Consider the following 10,482-nt stretch of genomic DNA (forward strand, 5'->3'; position numbering starts at 1 on the left):
GTACTTTTTTTTATTGGTGTAGTATTTAATTTCTTCCTTTAATGTTCTTTAGATTATAATGTAAGGTGTTTTAACTTTTTGGTTAAACTGATTTCAAAGTGTAGTTATTACATTTATTGTAGATGAGATTGCTTTTAATTTCATTTTGAGATAGTTAATTGTTCTTGTGTAGAAATGCTACTGACTCTTGTGTGTTGATTTTGTATTTTGCAAGTTTAATAAATTTGTTTATTAGTTCTAAGTGAAGTCTTAGGCTTTTCTATACCTAAGAGTATGTCATCTGTAAACAGGGATAATTTAACTTTTTTTCCAAGCTGGATGCCTTTGATTTTATTCTCTAAATTTTCTGACTTGGACATTTAATACTATGTTTAATAAGACTGACCGAAGTGGGCATTCTTGTCTTGTTCTAGCTTTTAGAGTAAAAGCTTACAACATTTCCTTGCTTAATATGTTGTTAGCGTGCATTTTTTTGGTATATCTGGCGTACATTGGCTTGAGGTGCATTTGTCATATACCTATTTCATTCAGAGATTTATCATGAGCATATGTTGAATTTTGCCAAATGCTTATTCTGCACCTATTTTTTATTTATTTATTGAAATGGAGTCTCGCTCTGTCACCTATGCTGGAGTGCAGTGGTGTGATCTCAGCTCACTGCAACTTCTGCATCCCGGGTGCAAGCTATTCTCCTGCCTCAGCCTCCCAAGTAACTGGGATTACAGGTGCACGCCACTATGCCCAGCTAATTTTTACATTTTAGTAGAAATGGGGTTTTGCCATATTGGCAAGGCTGGTCTGGAACTCCTGACCTCAAGTGATCTACTCACCTCAGCCTCCCAAAGTGTTGGGATTACAGGGGTGAATGCATAAACAGTTATGTAGATAGTTTCTCTTAGTTTAACAAGATAAAAGTAACAGTTAAAACATTTGAGATGGGATAAAATTAATCAAAAATTGATAAAAAAAAATCAATAGCTTTGCATAATTGCCATGCTTTTTGAAATGACCAGATTACTAAAAAGAAGCAAAGAAGATTTTTGCTTTGCTCAATTATTAAGTTCTGGATCTTTTGAAATCTAAAATCTGGCTAAACAACTTGAAGGGAGAATTCTTCAGTAGCTTCCTAGGGTTTCCAAGGCAATACAAGAAGAATTTTGATAGGCAGGAAAATGCATGCTACGTACACATATTATTATTCTCTGATTTGCTTTCACATGTAAAGATTGAAAATTGCAAATCTGGTCTTTCAATTAGCAAAAGATTTATTTTTCAGCAAAGCAAATAATTGTAGAAAACTGATGGGGAACAAATGCCATTAGCTGCCAAAAACAGTATGACCAGATTCAGTAAGTATCTAGTCATGCAAATCACAGCCCAATTAAATTAAGACCCCATAGGTGCATGTGGACAGCATTTCCATGCAATGTGGTGCACCTCCACTGGGCACCTTCTTCTGCCTGCTTACAGAGATACCAATTTCCCCTGAGTGACTCAAGGTGAATACTGGGAACTGAGAATTCTGTGTTCAGAGGGATTACTGGGAACATGGTTAACACACTTTTACCATATTATAATAAAATCTGATGTATCCTACTCTGCCTCAGAAAGGCTTTTAGTAAAAGATTATTTATAGTACTCAACCTGGATTCATGAAAAATTATAATATTCCAGGTAAGTCAGAGACACTTAAATGTCAACCAAATTTTATAAAACACACTTTAATGAGATAAAGTCTTCTTAGCTAAAAATTTCATCAGTAAATTTAGGGAAAAATAGAAAACCAATACTTTGTGTTAAATAACAGTGTTTTGCACACAAGTGCTACTCAAACGAGTGCTCTTCATTGTCATCATTAAAATGGCAATAGCACCATGTGCTTTCCTGGCACCAACTGGCTTGTTTTTTATGGGTATAAAGTGAAGAAGACATTGAAATAGAGAAGAAAGGTGATAGAAATTGAATACTTGTATAAAATACAATTTTTAATAAAAAGCATTTGATGTCGTACAGCTACAGGTAAGACTATTGTATGAAGTCATAATGTTGTTCTATTGACAGAATAACTTTATTCACAATATTCTTATTTCAAACAATATTACTTTTTTGGTTATACATTTGCTAGCCTTTGGTGAAATATTACCTGGCGCAATAGAAATCAACAAAATGAATCTTTATTTTACCAGAAGCATTTTACTATGATTCATATGCTTATTTTGCCTAAAATACATTAGCTTTTTATGAAAGACTTATACTTTTCTTTCATTGATTTCTATATTGCTAAGAAGTGGCTGTCCTGCCAGGAAACTGCTATTCTCAGCTCTACCCACATTGACTAATAGTGAGTGAAAGTGATGTGTGGATAAGAAGCAAATGTATCTTTTCTGCATCTCTTTTTAAATGTGGTCACTGAAGAAAAAGAATGCAGATAGTAGATAAAATATAATGTGATTCCTGAAAAATCACGAAGAAGTCCTCTTAACCAGAAGGAAACAAAGAAAAATAAAAGAAAGGAAAGGAAAAAAAAACCACAGGGGATGGTGATGTGAGCAGAAGATATGTTATCTTTCTAAGCCTCTGAAATTTCAGTATACAACCTGCATTGCTTTAACAAATACATAATTCCTTCAGTTTTGATTTTCAGGATATAATTCCATTCCTTGGTGAATCAAAACAGAGAAGAATAGCTTATATGTTAAGGTAAGAGACATAAGGAAGACCCATTACTTTGGACCAACATCTCCACCCCCAATTCCAGGCAATCATCATTCTACTCTCTGCTTCTATGGTTTAAATTTTTTGTACACTCTACATGGAAAATAATATTATGTGGCCGGGCAGGTGGCTCACACCTGGAATCCCAACACTTTGGGAAACCCAGGCGGGCAGATCACCTGAGGTCAGGAGTTCGAGACCAGCCTGACCAACATGGAGAAACCCTGTCTACTGAAAATGAAGAATTAGCCGGATATGGTGGCGCATGCCTGTAATCCCAGCTACTCTGGAGGCTGAGGCAGGAGAATTGCTTGAATCCGGGAGGTGGAGGTTGTGGTGAGCCAAGATCACGCCATTGTACTCCAGCCTAGGCAACGAGAGAAAAATTCCGTCTCAAAAAAAAAAAAAAAAAGAAAAGAAATAATATTAAGTGGGTTATTTTCTCTGCTGACTTATTTTACTTAGCATAATGTCCTCCAGGTTCATTGATGTTTAATCCATACCTTAGGAGTAATTGTGAGGAATCTACTTCCTTTTTTTAATTTGTTTTTGTTTTTATAACTCTCCTTTTATTTTTATTTCTAGAAGTATTTTAATTTAATAATATAACTTATGACTGTTACATATCTTCATTTGAGCTTGATTTGGGACATGAGCTATGTGCCCAGGAGAAATTACTTTACATCCTTGGAGTTTCAATCTACATTATTAATAAAAGATACTATTTTTCCAAGGGCTGTTTTAATTTATACATAGTAGCTATAAGCGTTTTTCACTGAAAGGCTCTTCTAAATATAGCAAATATTTAAGAATAAGAATTTATATTTCAAAGATTTTTAATAACAGTATATTTTGTCATATTTAGTGTATTTATTCTTTCTGAAAAATGCCAAAATAAGAATTTTATTATTTTTCCTGGAATAACACCCTAAGGGATTCTGCATTATGGCTTTGCTAATTTTAGCATATGGTTTTGACTGCTACAATTGAAATTAGGTTGAATTTTAAACTCACTATTGTTTAGCTTGTGTGGTTTTTGGTTCATTTGCAGAACCAAATATATTGGACATGAAGTGCGTGGGTTGACTTGGTTTCATTTCTACTCTCTTTTGTTACTACATTTGGAACTTTAGAAATGATTGGGTTCAAATAAGGTTGGTTTTGAATCAAGCAACAGAAAATCCCAGAAATCACTGAGAGAAATAGCTACTGCATAGTGCTTTTCAATGAGATTTTTACATGAAACAGAGTTTATTGAAAGTTTGTTGAAATTAGAAACTAATTACCTACAACATATTAGGCACTTGTCTTAGTTTGTCTATGGCATCCCTAGCTTGGGGAAGCTGACATTACAGAAAAGAATATTGCTACGGTAATAAGATTTGGAACAAATACTTATGTGTTTGTAAACCTTTGCCTTAATAATCCTTAGATAAATGTCCTTCTGACTAAATCCTTTTGGCACAACTGCTTAAAATTCTACAGTCTCCTTCCCACCAAAGTCAACTCATGGAATTTTCAGCTTTTTATGTTTTGATTTTTTTTTTTTTAACCCAGTAAGCTTTATAGTTGACATCATTATATTGGGATTCCCCAGGCAATTCCTGAGCCTTAAGAGCTGACCATCCTACCTCATCCTTCTTGTTTCACATTGTCTGTTGCTGGATCCCTCTCACTCCATATTTGAGCCTTAATGAGGCTTCAGTTTGGAGGAACCAATGGAAAGCGTTGCCATATGTGTTGGGTTGAGAATCAGGATCCTCTTGAGGAAAAAGACTTTGCATTATTCATAGTACAAGGCTGTATTTTTGAGATGTGGACATGTATCACTCAGATAATTTTATCACTATGCCAATATGCTCAAAATAAATATCAAGTTCACCAAATGTTTTGCTTTGGACTCCCACAGCACAAAGATCAATATATAAGCATTGGTTAGTTTTTTTTGGTGTAGGTTTTTGTTTTTAAGATATTTTCCTACTTTATGCTGATGTCAAGCTACACAAAGCTTACCAAAAGCTTTATTTTACCAAATTTTTAATATCAAAATTCAAATACTTAAATATCGAAAGTGACATTCTGGATTACCGTTTTCCAGGTGATGTAGTTTGCATTTATTAGTACTGCCTTTCAGCTTTTAGTTATGTGGTGCAAGGTTATAAAAATGCCTTCCAGTTCATTTATTTTTTTTCCCCCCGAGACAGAGTTTCACTCTTGTTGCCCAGGCTGGAGTGCAAGGGCGCAATCTCTGCTTACTGCAACCTCCGCCTCCCAGGTTCAGGCCATTCTCCGGCCTCAGCCTCCTGAGTAGCTGGTATTACAGGCGTGTGCCACCACACCCGGCTAATTTTTGTATTTTTAGTAGAAACCGGGTTTCACCGTGTTGGTCAGGCTGTTCTCGAACTCCTGACCTCAGGTGATCCACTTGCCCTGGCCTCCCAAAGTGCTGGGATTACAGGCATGAGCCACAGCGCCTGGCCGGCCTTCTGGTTGCCTTCTTAGGTAACAGCAGACTCTGTTTTCTCAGACAGTAGCATAAGAATTCTTGATATACCACCTTTAGAGGTACTGAACACAACTGGATATATGTGCTGAAATACAGATTTATCTATAAACTCATTAGAGACTAAGTCATGGCAACCCGTTATAGTTCAATATTTTTGTCTAAATTCTTGTTGAGCCACATCCATCTGTATACGTAATACTGAGTTGCTAACAGCTTCTTTATACTAAGTCATAACTCATTTTACCTTGTGGTTTCATTTGAAACATATGAGCTGTATTATCATTCAAAGAAGTAACACAAATTTAATTCAAAGACTATGGAAAGAAGAGTCATACAGGCACACTGACAGTGATTTGGAATCTGGCAGGAGACAATGATTAACAGGTTGAGCAGATTCAACTAGACCTAAATCCCTGAAACAATACTGAAAGACATTTTTTAATTAAAAATATATTTGACACTTTAATAGATCTATGAAATTTGAAAGAAAATGATTTGTTTACTTATCAATCAATAAAATTTTTGAAAACCCCATAAAAAAACAAGTCAACTATCCCCAGACTTACTAAAACAAGACTTCAGCATGTTTGAAAACACAAATTATTAATTAAAAATATCCATTTTTAGGCCAGGCACGGTGGCTCACGCCGGTAATCCCAACACTTTGGGAGGCTGAGGCAGGCGGATCACCTGAGATCAGGCGTTCAAGACCAGCCTAACCAACATGGTGAAATCCTGTCTCTACTAAATATACAAAAATTAGCTGGGCGTGGTGGTGCACCCCTGTAATCCCAGCTACTCAGGAAGAGGAGGCAGGAGAATCACTTGAATCCGGGAGGTGGAGGTTACAGTGAGCCGAGATCATGCCATTGCACTCCAGCCTGGGCAAAAAGAGTGAAACCTTGTCTCAAAAAAAAAAAAAAAATTAAAAATTTTTTTTTTACTACTGTGCCATTTTATAAAACCTGAATTTGTGGAGTCATTTTTTAAAGAAGCCAATCTTTTCTGAAGGAAGATTTATACATCAAAAACTAGAGATATAAATGTCATTATATACATCATTTGCTGAACCCTACAGTAATCTGTAAGGTTTGTGTGCACCAATCTTACATTACCTAAAACATAACAGTTTTTATGTTACACTTAACATACAAAAGTTCAAAATATATCTAGACAGGAACTGTGGCTGCCACAAAAAACAAATGTGGCTGGGCGCGGTGGCTCATGCCTGTTATCCCAGCACTTTGGGAGGCCAAAGCAAGTATATCACCTGAGGTCAGGAGTTCGAGACCAGCCTGGCCAACATGGTGAAACTCTGTCTCTACTAAAAATACAAAAATTAGCTGGATGTGGTGGCAGGCACCTGTAATCCCAGTTACTTAAGAGGCTGATGCAGGAGAATTGCTCAAACCTACAAGGCAGAGGCTGCAGTGACCTGAGATCATGCCACTGCACTCCAGCCTGGGCAGGAGTGAGACTCTGCCTTAAAGAAAATGAAAAATATATGAAAAACAAATGTTTGGCCGGATGCGGTGGCTCACGCCTGTAATCCCAACACTTTGGGAGTCCGAGGCAGGTGCATCACCTGAGGTCAGAAGTTTGAGACCAGCCTGGCAAACACGATGAAAAACCGTCTCTACTAAAAATACAAAAATTTGCCAGGTGTGGTAGCACACGCCTGTAGTTTTCAGCTACTGGACAGGCTGAGGTAGGAGAATTAATTGAACCCGGGAGGCAGAGGTTTCAGTGAGCTGAGATTGCACCACCATACTCCTGCCTGGGTGACAAAGCGAGACTCTGTCTCAAATAATGAAAAACAAATGTTTTAGCACAAAAAGAACAAAATAGGAAACTAAACTGTGACAGTTTAGATTAAAAACATGATAAATGACTTTTTATTTGCACTTGTGATGAGAATCAGCTTTATTCATTTTGGAACACACAGGAAATGCTGCGGTGGTAACTTGCTGGGTGGTGACTGGGATGGTATTTACTGTCCCAGGGATGGTGGGATCCAGTGGACCAGAATCATCAGCACCTGACCATGTTCACTGCTGTCCTTTCTCTCTGTGACTAAGGTTCGTTTCTCAGACTCCTTCATCAACTCCGTTTCTATTGTGGTGTGGAGGGTTTTTCGCTGCTTTAGCCTCTGCCTTTGATTTCTTCTAATTTTCTTTGAAATTTTGTTTTTCTTGTCTATCTCTGGTGCTGGCTTTGCTGTTCCACTTTGAGGAGTTACCGCAGCTTCACCCTCAGCTACTCCAACAGTCCATCCGTTTGGCTCAAGTTTCTCGGGCAGTTTCTCTGGGTTCTTCTGTTCCTGGCGTCTGAGATTTGTCAGCAGAGCCTGGTTTTCAGGGACCATGGCTAGCTAGCACCTCCTCTCACCTGCGGGATGGCTCCTGCACTTCTGGTGGGCGCTGGTATCAGCCGCCGCCCAGCCGAGCACAACACGAACCGCAGCAGCAGCTGGAGCACCCACGCCCAGGGTCGCTCAGCCCCGGGACGCCTCGGCTGAGGCTTGGGTCGAGACCCAGCTCGGTGCACAGAAAGCCAAGGTCAACCAGAGCATTTTCCGCAGCTGGGCGAGCCCTCCTCAGCCTGCAGCCAGTTCCTCCCACCAGCTTCATGCTGCCACCGCCCCTTTCATCAGAGGGACGCACAGGAAGACGCAGGGGCACAGAGACACCCACCGTGGAAGAGTTCAGGGGAGTGAGGAGGAGCGGGGCCTGGCAGCCTCAGGCCCAGGGCATCGCGGCGCCCCTCACACCTGAGCAGAAATCAGCGACTGCCACCTCGGGGAGGACAGAGGGGCCCAGGGTCCTCCAGCCAGCCTCCCTCTCCACCAGAAGAGAGAACTATTTCCTTAAAAGAAGCACAGAAGGCCGGGCGCGGTGGCTCACGCCTGTAATCCCAGCACTTTGGGAGGCCGAGGCGGGCGGATCACAAGGTCAGGAGTTCGAGACCAGCCTGACCAACATGGTGAAACCCTGTCTCTACTAAAAATACAAAAATAAATAAATAAAATAAATAGCACAGAGGGCGCGCGGTGGCTCATGCCTGTAATCCCAGCACTCTGGGAGGCCGAGGCGGGTGGATCATGAGGTCAGGAGTTCGAGACCAGTCTGGCCAAGATGGTGAAATCCCGTCTCTACTAATAATACAAAAGATAGCCGGACATGGTGGGCGCCTGTAATCCCCGCTACTCGGGAGGGTGAGGCAGAGAATTGCTTAAACCCAGGAGGCAAAGCCGAGCTGGCACCGCTGCACTCCAGCCTGGATGACAGAGTGAGACTCTGTCTTTAAAAAACAGCACAGAGTAGAACTTGCAGATCTGACCCTGACCCGGTCAGGTTTTCATTTTTTTTCTTTTTTTGGCTTTTCCTCTAAATTATGCTTGCCTTCAGTCAGATTTCATGTTTCATACTCATGTGGCGATTTAAATGTAATTATAATGGTCACAAATTTAGAAACTAAGAGTTTTAATTTACCCAAGAGTGCTACTTTAACATTAAACTTTCAGTAGTGCTTTCTGAATCCTACGGTTTATTACCTTCTATTTGAATCTATTAATTAGCTATAGTAACTAATAATAATAAAGTCTTGATCTGCATAGCTTGACCGTTTACAAGGGTGTATATTTATTCATTTAACTGAAAAGTGTGTGTTAGCAGACACGATGTGCCATCCTTTTTGCTAGGCTTAGGAAATAAAATGAAGAAAAGAAAATATTGGTCTCTACTCTCATGAAACTTTCAGTCTGGCTACATAAAACCCTCACACACTCCTGAGAAGTGGATACCTCCAAAGTCTCCTATTAACCTCCTATTCCAATGTAACCACTATCTGAATTTTGTGTTATCATTTACTTTATGCAATTTTATCTATAAACAATATACATTTGAGTGTTGCCTGTTTTGGGGGTTTATATAAAGTCTACCATAAGTTTTCATCTGTACTTGCTTTTTTATTTATAATTGTACTTTTCTATTTTTCCATGTTGTCTAGAAACATAGCACATTTTCATAAAGAGGGAAGGGGGACATCTCAAGGTCTCCTGGCAGTGCAGCGAAGGCCGGTGAATTATCATTAAAGAGACTGAGATTATCATTAAAGAAAAATCTCTGAATTGTGACACTGCACTCCAGCCTGGGTGACAGAGTGAGACTCCATTCCCCTGCCCCCCACCGAAAAAGAAACATCTCGAAGCACATTTTTTAACACCAAATAGCAACAGGATTATCAGGTTCAGGATTCTGAAAGAAGGGGTTTAGATCACCTTATTTCATTTTTTCATTTTTCTTTGCTTTTTCTTTTTTTGAGACGGACTCTTGCCCTGTCACCCAGACCGGAGTGCAATGGCATGACCTCTGCTCACTGCAACCTCTGCCTCCCGGGTTCAAGCTATTCTCATGTCTCAGCCTCCCGAGTAACTGGGATTACAGGTGCTCGCCACTATGCCTGGCTGATTTTTGTATATTTAGTAGAGACCGGGCTTTGCCATGTTAGTCAGGTTGGTCTCGAACTCCTGACCTCAGGTGATCCACCCACCTCGGCCTCCTAAAGTGTTGGGATTACAGGTGTGAGCCACTGCGCCCGGGGCCACAAAGGTGTGGACACCTAGGAGCCAGGGTCATTTTCTGAGGACAATGAGAGGCATTGAAGGGCACAAGTAGGTGAGGGATGGATTGGGCTGCTGGTTTGAAAGCGCAACATGGAGCTTCCTAAGGCACAGGCAGCTTGGAGGCAGAGAGGCCAGTGAGAGGCAGGAGCAGCAGCCCAGGCTGTCACCAAGGAGAGGACAATGTGGTAAAAATGGAGAAATGCACATGGGTCTGAAAGGTTTAGATAAATGTGGATTTCAGCACCTCCTCTCCCACACCCCACTTATCAGCTGTGAACCTGGGGCAAGGCACTCCTTTCTGTGTCTTTATGACTTAGCTGAGGTGACCACTAAATAGGAAAAGTGCCTGGCTGGTGATACATAATAAGTAGCTGCAAGTGGTAGCTTTCTTCCCTACCCGCTTGAAGCAGAAATTGGTGACCAGTTTTTCTCTCTGAGTCATCCAGCTGGCACCAGAGAAATTCTGAGGCTGCTTGTTCAGACAGGGCCACCACGATGTCTGGGTGGCATGGCAAATCTGATCCTCGGACCAGTTTGGAAAAGGTGGGGAAGAAGACAGAGCCAGAAAAACTGGGCCAGATGCCTGGATTCCAATTCATACCCAGGCCCTGCCCCCTCTGGTTCTGGCTGTGCTGTG

The sequence above is a fragment of the Pongo pygmaeus genome, chromosome 6 (assembly GCF_028885625.2).
Source record: "Pongo pygmaeus isolate AG05252 chromosome 6, NHGRI_mPonPyg2-v2.0_pri, whole genome shotgun sequence".
Lineage (NCBI taxonomy): Eukaryota > Metazoa > Chordata > Mammalia > Primates > Hominidae > Pongo > Pongo pygmaeus.